Here is an 18,468-nt window from a genome sequence, read left to right on the forward strand (position 1 = left end):
CCTTCTGCAATAGCTCTTTTTCTGCAAGTCAAGGACCTGATGCCACTTGTGATACAGCAGATGTGAGCTTTTTGTGCAACCAAAGGCCCTCTAACTTTCACATCTACAATCACTTCTCTATTGCCCTTGACTCTTTGTATCTTTATGTATAACATCAGTACCTTTTAGCATTAGCCACTGTATTAGTCCGTTCTCATACTGCTATAAAGAAATACCCCAGGGCCAGGCCCTGTGGCTCACGCCTGAAATCCCAGCACTTTGGGAGGCCAAGGCAGGCAGATCACGAGGTCAAGAAATTGAGACCATCCTGGCCAATGTGGTGAAACCCCGTCTCTACTAAAATACAAAAATTAGCTGGGCGTGGTGGCTCATGCCTGTAGTCCCAGCTACTCTGGAGGCTGAGGCAGGAGAATTGCTTGAACTGGGAGGCAGAGGTTGCGGTGAGACGAGATTGCACTCCTGACGAGATATATATATATCTCCCACGTTGGGAACCAGCCCAACCCTGTGTGTCAGTGCTCCATGTCCCGGCGGTGATGAGGGAGTGAGAAAAGGAAATAAAGACACAAGAGTAGAAGTTCACAGCATGGGTCCAGCGCACTCTTGTGTGGGGTGAGCTGCGTTGGCACTGAGAGCTGGGCTCCACATACTTTTATTAGGTGTATACACTTGTTAATTCAGAGGTGAGTGATCAGGGAGGGATGATCAGGGGAGGCCTTGAAACTATTGGGAGAGGCCTTGAAACTAATGTGGGCAAGATAGCCAAGGGGGAGAGGTGTGGTCTGCAGTATTCAGCAGCAGATGTGATTCTTATGCAAACCTAGAACACTGAGTTCTACCACAGGCTGCTATCAAGGTGCATTTGCATTAGAAGCAAACCACCAGGTTTGACTACACCCAATGCATCACGGGGCTTTTATCTTCTGAGCATTGCACACACCGAGCAATCAAGATTACTCCATATTCTGAGAACCTAGGCAGAGCCTGTGGTATCCCGGTAATCTCTCCTCTACAAGGCTTTTCCTCCTTGCAAGCTCACATCTGCAAATACCCTCCCAGATCTTGTGAACAGAGGTTGCCTCCCTTCTCAGAGGTCCCTCCCTTGCACAAGTCCTTTTTATGAGATCCTCATGCAGCTTCCATGTCGAGAAGGCATTTGTGGGACCAAAGCAGTATTTTCTGCTCTGCAACCACGCCGTCGTGGTCCAGGTTTTACAGCACTCTCTGATGGTCTTTACCTTAGGCCTCCTGTTGCCACTTGATTTCTATTTTACTGCACCAGTATTTGTTATAGCTGTTTGAGGTATAAACGTCAGTGTACAATAAGCAAAACAAGCTTGTAATTATTTAACTAGAAATAACATAGGTCTGCCTCTGGCCATCTTGACCCACAATCCCAGACTGGGTAATTTATAAAGAAAAAGAGGTTTAATGAACTCACAGTTTCATATGGCTTGGGAGGCCTCACAGTCATGATGGAAGGTGGAGGAGCAAAGACACATCTTACATGGCGGCAGGCAGGAGAGCATGTACAGAGGAACTTCCCTTTATAAAACCATCAGACCTCATGAGATTTATTCACTATCACAACAATAGCACAGAAAAACCTGCCTCCTTGATTCAATTACCTTCCACAGGGTCCCTCCCAAGACATGTGGGGATTATGGGAGCTATAATTCAAGATGAAATTTCACTGGGGGCACAGCCAAACCCTGGATCAGCCACCTAAACCTGTTATTTGATAATAATCTATCTCCTAAGTTCAAACATCTGTTACATAACACAGACACTGCCTCTTAATTTACTCCCGGTGAACTGTATAATGATGGAGCCACCTCCTTATGCCAGGGCCTCTCTATTCTCCACCTGACACAGTGCTGAGGTTTGTATGTCAGCTGGATAACGAGTAATCCAACTCCGAAACTTTGGCCCGTCTTTTACTATTTTGGAGCTTCTTACTAATGGCACAAGCTGTAAACCTTTGGGTTTTCTGGACGTGGACTCTGAGATATACTTTGGGGGGATTCACTATAGTTCAGTATCTGAAAGGAAAGGGAAGGAAGTAGGATTAAGCAGAAGAGAAGGATTTGCAATGCAAATCCTCCAACACTGCTCCCACCTCAGCACGGACCTCTAGTGAGTGCTGCCTGTCAGGCTTCAAGTGTCAGGCAAGCATGGTCCAGTCTGTGTTCACACCTATTTCAGTCACTGGATGCAGTCTGATCTGGGAAGGTGGGTGGCCTCGGTCGAAACTCTTCTGCAGCAAGGCTGACCATGAAGGGCTTGACAGGTGAAGGCCGTCTGCTAACTAAACTTCCCGCTCTTGTGCTACAAGCCTTTCCTTGAAGGGAGATTGAAACATTACATCCCCATGCCTGGTAAGGCACACTTCCCCAAATTTGAGGCTCTCGGATAAAACCTTCCCTTGGGAAATCTTATTTCATTGATTAACAGTTTTAAAAATAAAAGCTAACTTCTAAGTTCTCTTTAGAGGACGTTCAGGTGAAAAGATCACTTAACTAAGGACTCCTCCAATAACAGACATGCAGTGTAGGATAGGTCTGTGTGAAAGGAACGTCCACATTATGGGAATAAGGGTGAAATTAAATGACATAAAATAATGTTATGTGTGTTTCTTTTTTGCATTGTTAGTAGAGACGAGGTTTCACCATCTTGGCCCGGCTGGTCTTGAACTCCTGACCTTGTGATCCACCTGCCTCAGCCTCCCAAAGTGCTGGGATTACAGGCGGGAGCCACCGCACTCCACAATTTTACACGTTTTGTAAAAAATATAGAGGCATTCTCTTAAGTTGCTGGTTTGACTCGGATGCAGGAGGATATTTCAAATAATGGTGTCTAATACTTTGGGATCAGCTGTGCTTCACAGACAAGGATGGCTGCATGTAGATGTCTGTGATGGTTGCTAGAAGGCTTCTCAATTTGATGAGAAGCACTTAAGCTGTGATATCTGTTTATATAGCTCAGTTTATATCCTGTGGCTCGAGAGTTACCAGGGACACTTTCCTAATACACAAGTGACCGAACATTCAGTTCTGCTGTTTCGGTTTTTCCGAATCTCTATACTAATTGTGGTAGTCTGAATGGCTTCCTAAAGATGTTGGCATATGAATTCCTGGGACCTATAAACATGTTACCTCATATAGTAAAAGTGACTTTGCAGATGTGATTAAGTTAATGATTATTAAATTGAGAGATTATCCTAGATAATCTGGGTGGAGTAGATGTAATCACAGCAGTGTCTTTATTAGAGGAAAGCAGATGAATATTTGACCACAGAGGTGTCAGAGTGATACAGTGTTAGAAAGACTTGGCCGGCCATTGCTGGTTTTGAAGATGAGGGAAGAAACCACAAGCCAAGCAATCAGGGCGGCCTGTAGAAGCTGGAAAAGGCAAGGAAAAAGATTGTCCCCTACAGCCTATGAAAGGAATGCATCTCTTGTTACACCCTGCTTTTAGCCTGCTGAAACTCCTGTCAAAATTCCAGACTTGAGAAGTGTAAGATAACAGATTTATGTGGTTTTGAGCTGTGTCACAATTTGTCGTAACACTGATAAACTAATGCACTGATGTAAAGCTTAATGAGCTTATTCATTTAGTGAATCCTTTTGTCACAGTAAACAGTGTTCTTTCCCTACATTATATTGGCTGCAAAGAAAGAACACCCAGTTGGAGAGGCAGTCAAGCTTTATTCAGTGGCTAAAGAATGGAGAATGGGAGCTCGCACTCTAAAGGTACCGTCTCCCTGGGCAATGGGAGGAAGGGGAGTTGTTTTTTCTCTTTGAGACAGGGTCTTACTCTGTCACCCAGGTTGGACTGCAGTGATGTGATCTTAGCTCACTACACCCTTGACCTCTCAGGCTCAGGCATGAGAGCTGAGTAGCTGGAACCACAGGCATGTGCCACCATGCCCAGCTAATTTTTGTATGTTTTGTAGAGGCGGGGTTTCACCATGTTGCCAGGCTGGTCTCAGATTCCTGGGCTCAAGTGATCCTCCCACCTTGGCCACCAAAGCTGCTGGGATTACAGGCATGAGCCATTGTATGTGTCCACTGAGAGTTTTAAGCAGTTAGATGCAGGGCAGGAGAGGTATTTAGGCATGTACAAGGAAGAGTTCTGATGTGCAGGCCTAGTTCATGAACATGCTTCTTCATATATCACATGTACATAAAACAGCAGAAATCTTCTCTTAGAGAAGGGTTTTTAGTATTATAATGATGTGTTTATGACTTAAAGGGAGAGGTCCCCTGTTCTGGTCTGCAGCAGTTTTGCATGCATCTGGTCTCCTGATACCCCACAGGGAGTCAGGAGGTTACCTGTGACATCCAGAACATCTGGTTTCCTCAAGAAGCTGTGTCTGTAGATAAAGAGACTAAAGAGAAACTGTTAAAAATGGAGCCATTCTGGTGACACTTTCATTTCGAACAGTCTTTTACATTGTCTGTGGCCAACTTTATCCAATCGTATGTTCACCCACACTTTTTCAGAAATCTCTTCTTAATCTCTAACACATAATCCAGGGGTACCAAAAATCCAAATTTAAAATCACTGAATTATGCAGCTTCTGTACAGCTAGTTTTCTCACATGGCTACGTTCTACTCAGCAGAAAAACATGCATTCATTTGGATTTTGATAATCCTTAGAGGAGCAGTATAATTATAAGTCAAGGATACTAAGAGCATAAATTTCAACAAAAAGAAAGAAAGAAAATGGCACACAGGCTATTAAGAAGTTACTATAGGAAAGGAAAACAATTTTCTCCCTATCCTTCATAATTCTTAGCTGGGACTCTGTAACAGAAGCCAAACAAGAGAAAAACGGAAGTTTAATAACATGTGTACCTCCTGTATACAGGAGCAATAATACAGAGAAATGAGTGAATCTCTAGAGTAGGTCTCAAAGAGTTGTCTTAGACTTCAGGGTTAACCACTATACTTCTCTGAAACAAATACAGAAGGCTGTGGGTCAGGGCCCTGGTAACCATGAAACAAGGGTAATGATTGATATGCAGACTTAAGTTGATGCCCTCCCCTACTGACCAAATCTCTAGCGATTTAGAGTCATCCTTTTCTATCTGGTGCAGAGAGGGAAACAATTATAAATGGAGATTTACTTTCCTGATGATATCTTACAATAATATTTTTTTAAATAAATAAAGACTTCCTGTATAGATAATTTCTCTTACAAAAGCATAACTTCTCAGAGCATCTGTGTCTTCAGTTTTTCAAAATAATACCTCAAAATATGCCAAAAAGACAAATTTTGGAGTGGCATGTCCTGGACCCCATTGTTATTTTCATCTTCCATTTGCCTTCTGAAGAAGGTGAGGACCTGATAAGGCCTTTAGAAATATGGAGCTGGAATTGTAAACTATCTTTGCCTTCTGAAAGTTCTCAAGTCTGCTTAAATAAGCTCTCAATATACAGACTAATAAGAGAAAAAGCACGCAAATTCATTATTTTTATTTTCCTATTATTTTTTAACTTTTATTTTAGATTCAGGGGTACATCTGCAGATTTGTTATATAGGTAAACCTCTGTCTTGGGGGTTTGGTTTAGAGATTATTTCGTCCCCAGGTACTAAACATAATAGCTGATAGGTATTTTTTTCTGATCCCCTGCCTCCTCCCATACTCCACCATCAAATAGGCCCCAGTGTCTGTGGTTCCCCTCTTTGCATCCATGTGTTCTTATTATGCTGCTCCCATTTATAAGTGAGAACATACAATATTTGATTTTTCGTTCCTGTGTTCATTTGCTAAGTATAATGTTCTCCAGCTCCATCCATGTTTCTGCAAAGGACATAATCTCATTCTGTTTCACGGCTGTATAGTGTATATGTACCACATTTTCTTTATCCATTGTACCATTGATGGGCATTTAGGTTGATTCTCTCTCTTTGCTATTGTGAACAGTGCTGCAGTGAACATATGTGTACATGTGTCTTTTTTTTAACCTTTTACTATTTATTTTTATTATACTTTAAGTTCTGGGGTACATGTACAGATCTTGCAGGATTGTTACATAGGTATATACATGCCATGGTGGTTTGCTGCCTCCATCCCCCCACCACCCACATTAGGTATTTCTCTTAATGTTATCCCTCCCCAACATCCCCACCCATGCTATCACTCCCCTGGTGCCCCAACAGACCCCAGTGTGTGATGCTCCCCTCCTTGTGTCCATGTGTTCTCGTTGTTCAACACCCACTTATGAATGAGAACATGCAGTGTTTGATTTTCTGTTCTTGTGTCAGTTTGCTGACAATGATGGTTTCCAGATTCATCCATGCCCTTGCAAAGGAAACGAGCTCATCTGTTTTTATGGCTGCATAGTATTCCATGGTGTATATGTGCCACATTTTCTTTATCCAGTCTATCATTGATGGGCATTTGGGTTGGTTCCAAGTCTTTGCTATTATAAACAGTGCCACAATGAACATACGTGTGCATGTGTCTTTATAATAGAATGATTTATAATCCTTTGGGTATATACACAGTAATGGGATTGCTGGGTCAAATGGTATTTCTATTTCTAGATCCTTGAGGAATCACCTCACTGTCTTCCATATGGTTGCACTAATTTACACTCCCACCAACAGTGTAAAAGCATTTGTATTTCTCCACATCCTCTCCAGCATCTGTTGTCTCCAGATATTTTGATGATTGCCATTCTAACTAGCATGAGATGGTATATATTTTTTTGAGACAGAGTTTCACTCTTGTTACCCAGGCTGGAGTGCAGTGGCGCGATCTCGGCTCACCGCAACCTCCGCCTCCTGGGTTCAAGCAATTCTCCTGCCTCAGCCTCCTGAGTAGCTGGGATTACAGGCACGCGCCACCATGCCCAGCTAATTTTTTTTTTGTATTTTTAGTAGAGACGGGGTTTCACCATGTTGACCAGGATGGTCTCGATCTCTTGACCTCGTGATCCACCTGCCTTGGCCTACCAAAGTGTTGGGATTACAGGCGTGAGCCACCACACCCGGCGAGATGGTATCTTGATGTGGTTTTGATTTGCATTTCTCTAATGACAAGTGATGATGAGCATTTTTTCATGTTTTTTGGCCACATAAATGTCTTCTTTTGAAAAGTGCCTGTTCATATCCTTTGCCCACCTTTTGATGGGTTGTTTTTTTCTTGTAAATTTTAGTTCTTTGTAGATTCTGGATATTAGCCCTTTATCAGATGGGTAACTTGCATTTTTCCCCCATTCTGTTGGTTGCTGGTTCACTCTAATGATTGTTTCTTTAGCTGTTCAGAAGCTCTTCAGTTTATTTGGATCCCATTTGTATATTTTGGCTTTTGTTGCCATTGCTTTTGGTGTTTTAGTTATGAAGTCCTTGCCTATGCCTATGCCCTGAATGGTTTTGCCTAGGTTTTCTTCGAGGGTTTTTATGGTTTTAGTTCTTATGTTTAAATCTTTAATCCATCTGGAGTTAATTTTAGTGTAAGGTGTCAAGAAGGTGTCCAGTTTCTGCTTTCTGCACATGGCTAGCCAGTTTTCCCAACACCATTTATTAAACAGGGAATCCTTTCCCCATTGCTTGTTTTGGCCAGGTTTGTCAAAGATCAGATAGTTGTAGGTATGTGGCATTACTTCCAAGACCTCTGTTCTGTTCCATTATTTTATATCTCTGTTTCGGTACCAGTACCATGTTGTTTGGATTACTGTACCCTTGTAGTATAGTTTGAAGTCAGGTAGCATAATGCCTCCAGCTTTGTTCTTTTTGCATAGGATTGTCTTTTCTATGGAGACTCTTTTTTCGTTCCATATGAAGTTTAAGGTGGTATTTTCCAGTTCTGTGAAGAAGGTCAATAGTAGCTTGATGGGGAAAGCATTGAATCTACAAATTGCTTTGGGCAGTATGGCCATTTTCACGATATTGATTCTTCCTAACCATGAGCATGAAATGTTTTTCCATCTGTTTGTGTCCTCTCTTACTTCATTGAGCAGTGGTTTGTAGTTCTCCTTGAAGAGGTCTTTCATGTCTTTTGTTAGTTGTATTCCTAGGTATTTTATTGTGTTTGTAGCAATTGTGAATGGGAGTTCGCTCATGATTTGGCTCTCTGTTATTGGTGTATAAGAATGCTTGTGATTTTTGCACATTGATTTTGTATCCTAAGACTTTGCTGAAGTTGCTTATCATCTTAAGGAGTTTTGGGCTGAGATGATGGGGTCTTCTAAGTATACAATCATGTCATCTGTAAATAGAGACAATTTGACTCCCTCTTTTCCTAACTGAATACCCTTTATTTCTTTTTCTTTCCTGATTGCTCTGGCTAGAACTTCCAGTATTATATCAAATAGGAGTGGTGAAAGAGGGCATCCTTGTCTAGTGCCAGTTTTCAAAGGGGATGCTTCCAGTTTTTGCCCATTCAGTATGATATTAGCTGTGGGTTTGTTGTAAATAGCTTTTATTATTTTCAGATACATTCCACTGATACATAGTTTACTGAGAGCTTTTAGCATAAAGTGCTGTTGAATTTTGTCACAGGCCTTCTCTGCATCTATTGAGATAATCATGTGGTTTTTGTCTTTGGTTCTATTTATGTGGTGGATTACGCTTATAAACGTGTATATTGAACCAGCCTTGCATCCTCAGGATGAAGCCTACTTGATCGTGATAGATAAGCTTTTTGATGTGCTGTTGCACTCAGTTTACTTGTATTTTATTGAAGATTTTTGCATCTATGTTCATCATGGATATCGGCCTGAAATTTTCTTTTTTAGTTGTGTCTCTGCCAGATTTTGGTATCAGGATGATGTTGGTCTCATAAAATGAGTTAGAAGGATTCCCTCTTTTTGTATTGTTTGGAACAATTTCAGAAGTAGTGGTACCAGCTCCTCTTTGTACGTCTGGTAGAATGTGGCTGTGAACCCGTCTGGACCTGGACTTTTTTGGTTGGTAGGCTATTAATTGTTGTCTGAACTTCAAACCTTGTTATTAGTCTATTCAGGGATTCAACTTCTTCCTGGTTTAGTGTTGGGAGGGTGTAAGTGTCCAGGAATTTATCCATTTCTTCTAGATTTACTGGTTTATGTGCATAGAGTTGTTTGTAGTAATCTCTGATGGTAGTTTGTATTTCTGTGGAATTGGTGGTGATATCCCCTTTAGCATTTTTTATTGCATCTATTTGATTCTTTTTTTTATTAGTCTGTCTAGCAGTCTATTTTGTTGATCTTTGCTAAAAACCTGCTCCTTGATTTATTGATTTTTTGAAGGTTTTTTTTTGTGTGTGTCTCTATCTCCTTCAGTTCTGCTCTGTTTTTAGTTTTTCTTGTCTTCTGCTAGCTTCTGAACTTGTTTGATCTTGCTCCTCTTGTTCTTTTAATTTTGATGATAGGGTGTTGATTTTAGATCTTTCCTTGCTTCTCATGTGGGCATTTGTTGCTATAAATTTTCCTCTAGACGCTGCTTTAAATGTGTCCCAGAGATTCTGGTACATTGTGTCTTCATTCTCATTGATTTTGAAGAACATCTTTATTTCTGCCTTCATTTTATTATTTACCCAGTAGTCATTCAGGAGCAGGTTATTCAGTTTCCATGTAGTTATGCTGTCTTGCCTGAGTTTCTTAATCCTGAGTTTTAATTTGACTGCACTGTGGTCTGCGAGACTGATTGTTTTGATTTCCATTCTTTTGCATTTGCTGAGGAGTGATTTACTTCCAATTATGTGCTTAATTTTAGAGTAGGTGTGATGTGGTGCTGAGAAGAATGTATATTCTGTAGATTTGGCATGGAGAGTTCTGTAGATGTCTATTAGGTCTGCTTGGTACAGATCTGAGTTCAAGTCCTGGATATCCTTGTTAATTTTCTGTCTCATTGATCTAATATTGACAGTGGAGTGTTAAAGTCTCCCATTGTTACCGTGTGGGAGTCTAAGTCTCTTTGTGGGTCATTAAGAACTTGCTTTATGTATCTGGGTGCTCCTTTATTGGGTGTGTATATATTCAGGATAGTTAGCTCTTCTTGTTGCATTGATTCCTTTACCATTATGTAATGCCCTTCTTTCTTTTGATCTTTGTTGGTTTAAAGTCTGTTTTATCAGAGACTAGGATTGCAACCCTTGCTTTTTTTTTTCCTCTCCATTTGCTTGGTAAATCTTCATCCCTTTATTTTGAGTCTATGTGTGTCTTTGTATGTGAGATGGGTCTCCTGAATACAGCACACCAGTTGGTCTTGACTTTTTATCCAGTTTGCCAGTCTGTGTCTTTTGATTGGGGCATTTAGCCCATATACATTTAAAGTTAATATTGTTATATGTGAATTTGATCCTGCCATTTTGATACTAGGTGATTGTTTTGCCCATTAGTTGACACAGTTTCTTCATTGTGTCAATGGTCTTTACCATTTGGTGTGTTTTTGCAGTATGATACTGGTTGTTCCTTTCCATATTTAGTGCTTCTTTCAGGAGCTCTAGTAAGGCAGGCCTGGTGGTGATGAAATCTCTGAGTAATTGCTTGTTCGTAAAGGATTTTATTTCTCCTTCACTTATGAAGCTTAGTTTGGCTGGATATGAAATTCTGGGTTGAAGGTTCTTTTCTTTAAGGATGTTGAATATTGGCCCCCACTCTCTGCTGGCTTGTAGGGTTTCTACTGAGAGATCTGCTGTGAGTCTGATGGGCTTCCCTTTTTGGGTAACCTGACATTTCTCTCTGGCTGCCCTTAGCATTTTCTCCTTCATTTCAACCCTGGTGAATCTGATGATTATATGCCTTGGGGTTGCTCTTCTTGAGGAATATCTTTGTCATGTTCTCTGTATTTTTTGGATTTGAACGTTGGCCTGCCTTGCTAGGTTGGGGAAGGTTTCCTGGATAATATCCTGAAGAGTGTTTTCCAGCTTGGATTCCTTCTCCCCATCACATTCAGGTACACTGATCAAATGTAGATTAGGTCTTTTCACATAATCCCATATTTCTTGGATGCTTTGTTCATTTCTTTTCACTCTTTTTCTCTAATCTTGCCTTTTTGTTTTATTTCATTGAGTTGATCTTCAGTCTCTGATATCCTTTATTCTGCTTGATCGATTCTTGATCAGATTTCTTCTGATTGAAACTTGTGTATGTTTTGTGAAGTTCTTGTGCTGTGTTTTTAAGATCAAGTTGTTTATGTTCTTCTCTAAGCTCGTTATTCTAGTTAGCATTTTGTCTAACCTTTTTTTCAAGGTTCTTAGTTTCTTTGCATTGCGTTAGAACAGTTCCTTTAGCTCAGAGAAGTTTGTTATTACCCACCTTCTGAGGCCTGCTTCTGTCATTTCCTCAAAGTCATTGTTAATCAAATTTAGTTCCCTTGCTGGTGAGGACTTGTGATCCCTCTGCGGAGGAGAGGCATTGTGGTTTTTGGTGTTTTCATCCTTTTTGTGCTGGTTTCTTCCCATCTTTGATTTATTTACCTTGGGTCTTTGAAATTGGTGACTTTCGGATGGAGTCTCTGAGTGAATGTCCTTTTTGTTGATATTGAGACTATTTTTTTCTGTTTCTTGGTTTCCCTTCTAAAAGTCAGACCCCTCTGCTGCAGAATGGCTGGAGGCCCACTCCAGACCCTGCTGGCCTGGGTTATCACCCGTGGGGGCTGCAGAACAGCAAGGATTGCTGCCTGTTCCTTCTTCTGGTAGCTTCCTCCCAGAAGGGTACCTGCCAGATGTCAGCCAGAGCTTTACTGTATGAGGTGTCTCTAGGATAAACGGGGGTCAGGGAGCCACTTCATGAGGCAGTCTGTCCCTTATCAGAGCTCAGGTGTTGTGCTGGGAACTCTGTTGCTCTCTTCAGAGCTGCTGGGCAGAGACATTTAATTCTGCTGCAGCGGAATTCACAACCACTCCTTTCCCTAGTGCTCCGTCCTAGGAGGGTGTGACTTTAAGTCCATGGCAGGTTGCTACCTTTTTTCAGAGATGCCCTGCCCAGCAAGGAGGGAATCTAGTCACAGTCTGCCTGAAGAGGCATTGTTGAGCTGCCGTGATCTCCCCTCAGCTGCTGTGTAAGCTTCTTTGTGCTTTTGTTTACACCAGTGAGGTTAGAGCTGCCTCAGTAATGGTGGATGCTCCTCCCCCACAGAGCTTGACCATCCAGGGTCAAGCTCAAACTTTTGTGCTGGCTGTGAAAATCCCAAGCCAGTGGGATTCAGTTTGCTGATCTCAATGGGAGTGGGACCTGTTGAGCCAGATCACCTGGCTGCCCGTGTTCAGCCTATTTTCTCTCAGTGGTATGTGTGACTCTGTCTCACCCGTGCTCCAGGTGCCAGTCAAAACAGCTGTTCAGATTTTTGCTGGGAACTTGGAATGCCAGCTAAATCAGCTGCCCAGATTTGCCCTGGAGACCTGCAGCTCCTGTTGGCAGGTGGGAGTCTCATGGTCCGTGGGCTGCAAAGACCCTGGGAGAAGTGCAGCATCTGAACCAGAGCTCTGGAGTGGCCAGAGACTTCCCAATGGCCTCCGTTGGGTAGGAGGAAGGGCCCTCTGGCCCATTGCACTTTCTGGGTGAGGCAGCATGCCACCCTGCCTTGATTTGCCCTCCTCGGGCTACACCCACTGTCGAACCAGTCCCATTGAGATGAACCTGGTGCCTCAGTTGGAAATGTAGATCACTCTCCTTCTGCATTACTCTCACTGGGAACTGTGCCCTGGAGCTGTTCTATTCGGCCATCTTGGCAGAAGTCCCTCACATGTATCTTTATGATAGAATAATTTATATTCCTTTGGGTATGCCCAATAATAAGATTGCTGGGTCAAATGGCACTTCTATTTTTAGTTTTGTGAGGAATCACCACACTACTTTCCACAATGGGTGACCTAATTTACATGCCCATCAGCAATGAATAGGCATTACCTTTTCTCTGCCACCTTGCCACCATCTGTTTTTTTTTTTTTAATAATAGCCATTCTGAGCGGTATCAGATCGTGTCTTTTTATGGTTTTGATTTGCATTTCTTTAGTGATCAGTGATGTCGAGCATTTTAAAATATGCTTGTTGGCCACATGTATGTCTTTTCAATAGTGTTCATGCCCTTTGCTTATTTTTTTTATTGTAAATAAACAAGTATTTATTGTAAAATAAATGTGGATGAAGATGTAACGGTGTATAGAGAAGTAGTGGGTGACAATAGGAATAGATATTATTATTTTTAGGCTTTAATATTTAAAAAATATAAGTTTAAAGGAACCACTAGAAAAATTCAAAGAAAATTTGAATCTTTCACACATTTTTAAACTCTTATTTTACAAGTCTACATAACAATATTATTTTCAATGTATAAAAGTATTAATATGTGAATTAAAACATAAAACATGCCCTAATATCTAAAATACATATTGATTTAACTTATCATTCATACATTTGGATGATATGCTACTACATTATAAGCACAATCACATAGCATAAAATTAAATTTTCACATGTAATAAATATAAACTTTATTCCCAAATAAGGGGTGTCAACCATATGAGAAAATGAAGCATTGCTTTTTAAGCATTTTATCAAATTTAAAGTTCTGATTGGATTGATCTTAAATTTGAGATAAGCTAAAGTAAGACAACTGAGCATTTAGAATGCTCAGAAAAATTATAGGAGATAGTTTATGTTTAAGCTCAGTGACTTATTGATCCGTGATATTCTCATTTGAACATTGTTTTTACTATAGAAGATACACTTTTGAAAGAATAGGCTTCTCCCCAGTATTATGTGCTTACCACGTGGTACAGTTTATGTAGGAAACACAAGATAAAGCTTGCTACTTTTCCTTTTTTTACCAAATTTTTAAAAGAATTGGGCTGGGCACGGTGGCTCAAGCCTGTAATCCCAGCACTTTGGGAAGCCGAGGCGGGTGGATCATATGGTCAGGGGTTCGAGAGCAGCCTGGCCAACAGGATGAAACTTCATCTTTACTAAAAATACAAAAATTAGCTGGGCTTGGTGGTGGGCGCCTGTAATCCCAGCTACTTGGGAAGTTGAGGCAGGAGAATCATTTGAATCTGGGAGGCAGAAGTTGTAGTGAGCTGAAACTGTGTCCTGTCACTCCACTCCAGCCTGGGTGACAATGCGAGACTATGTCTCAAAAAAAAAAAAGAAGCTCTTTAATTATACCACATTTGTCAATTTTGCTTTTGTTGCAATTGCTTTTGGTGTCTTTGTCATGAAATCATTGCCAGTTCCTATGTCCAGAATAATTCCTAAGTTCTCTTCCAGGGTTTTTGTAGTTTTAGGTTTTACATTTAAGTTTTTAATTCATCTTGCGTTAATTTTTGTTCATGGTGTGCATGAATTACTTAACATGAATGTTATATTTTATTATGTTGTTAATTTTTCTATCATGTTAATTTAAGTCATTTCCTCATTATGTGGAGGGGGTATGGCTTGAGTTTGAAGTCCAGTTTTGTCTGATTTCAGAACCTAAGCTTCTGTTTAAGTTGTACTATTTATGTAAAATGCCTAGTTTCTTCAAAATGCTTTAAATGTGCAAGGGAATTTTTCATAGCCCAAGACCCAGAAAAAGTTTGAGAACTGATAAGTTCACATAGGCTTGAAGGGCATATTTTATTTGCCCCATTTATGTAACAATTGCCATGCAGATTTGGGCAAGTTTCTTCAGTTTTTTTAGTCAATTTAGACCATTGAGAGAATGGAGGTTTGGGGATTACATCTGTCTAGTACCTCTTTATTTTAGGGAAGCAGTTATTCACCATTCCATGTGACAGCAATAGCTGAAAATTACGGCATTCCCAATTATATAAATGGTTATGTGGTCCAGGATATCCAATAATTATGCTCTCCTGTGGCCATAATGCTCACCCAGGATTTGTGTATCCTCTGAGTTGTTTTATTTTTAATACAAGGTTCTATTCTGTTGCCCAGGTTGGAGTGAAGTGGCATGATCATGTCTCACTGCAGCCTTGACCTCTGCAGGCCCAGGTGATCCTCCCACTTCAGCCCCTCAATTAGCTAAGACTACAGATGCATGCCACCACACCTGGCTAATATTTGTATATTTTTTTATAAAGATGGGATTTTGTCAAGTTGCCCAGGCTTGTCTCAAACTCCTGGGCTCAAGTGATCCGCCTGCCTTGGCCTCCCAAAGTGTCAGGATTACAGTCATGAGCCACTGTGCCTGGTCTCCTCTGAAATTTTGTAAATAGATGTTGGAAGAGAGAGTTCTCTTGCCCAGGGACCAAGAGCTATTAGAACAGCATTAAGTGGAGCTATTTGTGTTCCACTCCTTTGCTTGCAAGGACGACTGAAAATGAAGGCGAGAGAGTGCAGTTGAGAGACAATGAACAATGGAGCCTAATTATTACTTGAGTGCCTAGTTCCAGTCATGCCACCTTTGAATTTTCCGTTATTTCCTTTGCAGCCATAATTATACCGGCTAGAAAGCTGATGAACTCAAGCCTATTTTTCAGAATTATTAGAAGACATATGAATGTATTAGAAATGCACAAAGGTCATTATGTTATTTGACTTAAGGTCACTATTACTCTGAATTCAATCCTGACGTTGGTTCCATGCCAAAGTCTACAAATAAGATCTCCTTGCCTTCTTATCTATTTCTGTGACTGGAACCAATATTCAGTTATTTTTCCAGACCAGAAATTTCAGTCAACCCTATTTTCTTTATCCTGTGCCTCCTTATCTCACCTGTGACATTGGGAACAATGTCTCCAAGCCACAGCCTTCTTTGAAATCTCTGTCACCTACAACTTCTTATTTACTCCCACTTCCAATACTATTATTCCTCATTTCTAGACTACTGTAATAATCTGTAACAGAAGGATTCTAGTGTAATAATTAAGACCACATATTCTGGGACAAGAATACCTGGGTTTGAATCTTGGTACTGCCTTTTACTACCTTCAAAAAACTGGGAAAATTATGTCTGTGTTTCCTCATGTGAAAACTGAATAATAACAGCATCTACCTGTTAAGGTTGTTGTCAGAATGAAAGGAGTGAATACTTCGACTACTAAGGACATAGTAAGCACACAGCACATGCTGTTATGAGTAATAACTCGTGTTAGAAGGTTAGTAGCATGTATTGATTTATACTGGCTGTGTTTAGCAAAGTTTTAGAAAGAAATTAACTCAGGCTAGAATTTAACAGTTTGCCAGCCCAAATGAAAGAAAATGGTAAAAGCCCATGATTCAGAGGATTGTTGTTTGGAAGAAACGACTGCCCATCACCTCTAATCAGTAAAAGTTGGAGTTTTGAAACATTTTTTGTATAACATGGGCCACTAGAAAAATCAGGCTTGTCACACACACATTATTAAAACGCTGAGAGAGTTAGTATGATCCCCAGTAAAGACATTTAAATTTAGAAAAGAAAAACAAATTAAAATTCTGGCATTAATGCAACTTATCAATCACTGACCAATTTCATCGTCTTTCTCTGTATTACTAACCCCTTCCTTCCACACTTCCATACCTTTTAGATGCCTGAGTCATCACACCAACCAGGGCGTTTCCTCTATTAGGACATTTTCCCGGGTAACTACCAGTGAAATATGTAGCAGTTGGGCTGCCACCTTCGCCAGAGTCTATCTGGAATGGGATACTTCTTGTCAACTCGAAATAAAATGCAAGCACAAATATTTACCACAGAGGAGTTCCACGTTGGACAGAAATGATGCCAGGCTCTCATATCCCCCATGATGTTCACTCACTGGCTGGGAGCTGCCTGAAAAGGCCACAGTCTCCAATACTGTGGTGATTCTCAAAGGCCCTGAATCCCGCTAGGTGAACGAGAAGTGTTTTCCTGAAGGGTATCTGGAGCATCACACATGTAAGGATCTCACAATTGAAGGAAGAGGGGCTGCTGGTGGGTCTTAACTGGCAGAAGTCAGAGATTCACATTTCTTATAGTAAATAGTAAGGTCAGTGTGATGGCCAAGAGGGTTTGACAGAGGAACTTGTGAAGATGGTGAGTGAAACATAACTTCCCTACGGATACACTAGAGAGGCAGCCAGGAAACTTGTTAGTACACATGATCAAAGAAGATGAGATTGGGTGGACAGGAGGCTAAGGGCAGTTGCCTCAGCAAAATGTCATGATCTTGAACTCAAGCTAATATTCAGATCAGAAAAACACTAAAGATGTAGGTGGGTCCCCAAGAGGAAGGACCCCACAACACTATGGCAAGTATACACCGTGACGATGCTCCAGTCCTTCGTCAAAGACTGATGGCCACTTACTTGGTTACTATACATTGGGTAAAGGGTAACATCCAGAAATGTTAAAGACTCTAATATACAAAGTCTGAGTTGATACTGATACTCAGACTTCCATAGCATATCATGCCTCCTGTTAGCATGGGAGCATATTAGGGTCTGCTAATAAATTTAAGCTTACTGTAAGTCCAGAGGTTCCAGTGACCCTGACCCATGCATTAATCATTTTCTTGGTCTCTGTATATATAATTTGGATTGACATTCTTGGCCATTGAAGTTCTCTCTACATTGGATTCTTGGTCTTTGTTTAAAAGCCACCATAGTGGAGAAGGCAGGTGAAAACCTCTGAATCTCATCCACAAGTGAGATCATAAATTAAAAACAATATTGCATTTTGGGGAGAAGAGTGGGAGGAGGGTGACAGAGGTTAGTGCTAAAGACCTAAACGATGTGGCAGTAGTGTCCCTATGACATCATTATTTAATAGCATAAATCTTGCAGTGACCTGACAATCCTAGAGTATGACTACAGATTAGCTCAACCAAGTGGAAGTCCCATTTGCAGACATGACATTGTTTCTAAAGCAGATTTAAGTGGTCTTGGGTATGTGGTATGTGGCCTTTGATTTGGAAAATCAATTCTTTTTATCCCATTAAGGAAAAAGAATCAGAAAATGTCTGCATTAACATGGGACGGACAATAGTGTGCATTCACAGTTTCACCCCAGGGCTGTCATAACATAATCTGAGTAGAAGTAGACTGCACATTTCATAGAACAGCACAGTAATACAATATGGCAGCAAAATCATGTCAGTCAGGCAGGATAAGTAAGAAGTGGCGAGCAGGCTGGCGACACCACATGCATTCCAGAGGATTGGTGACGAACCCTATACAAATCTAGCAGGTTATCACAAACAATAGCATATAATTCACAGTTTTTCCACACTGCTTTATAAATTCTTGAGGAGTTTTTTGTAGATGTATTTCCTACCAATTTTATATATTTATTGATAGGAAATTATAGGTATGTTATTAATTTTAAAATTTCAGCTGTGTGTGCTGGCTTATCCCTGGAATTCCAGCACTTCGGGAGGCCATAGTGGGAGAATCGCTTGAGTCCAGCAGTTCTAGACCAGCCTGGGCAACATAACAAGTGAGACCCCATATCTACAAAAAATTTTAAAAGTTAGCTAGGAGTGGTGGTGCTTGCCTGTAGTCCCAGCTGCTTGAGAGGCTGAGGCAGGAGGATTGCTTCAGCCTGGGAGTTCGAGGTTGCAGTGAGTCATGAAC

This window comes from Callithrix jacchus, chromosome 9 (genome assembly GCF_049354715.1).
Source record: "Callithrix jacchus isolate 240 chromosome 9, calJac240_pri, whole genome shotgun sequence".
Lineage (NCBI taxonomy): Eukaryota > Metazoa > Chordata > Mammalia > Primates > Cebidae > Callithrix > Callithrix jacchus.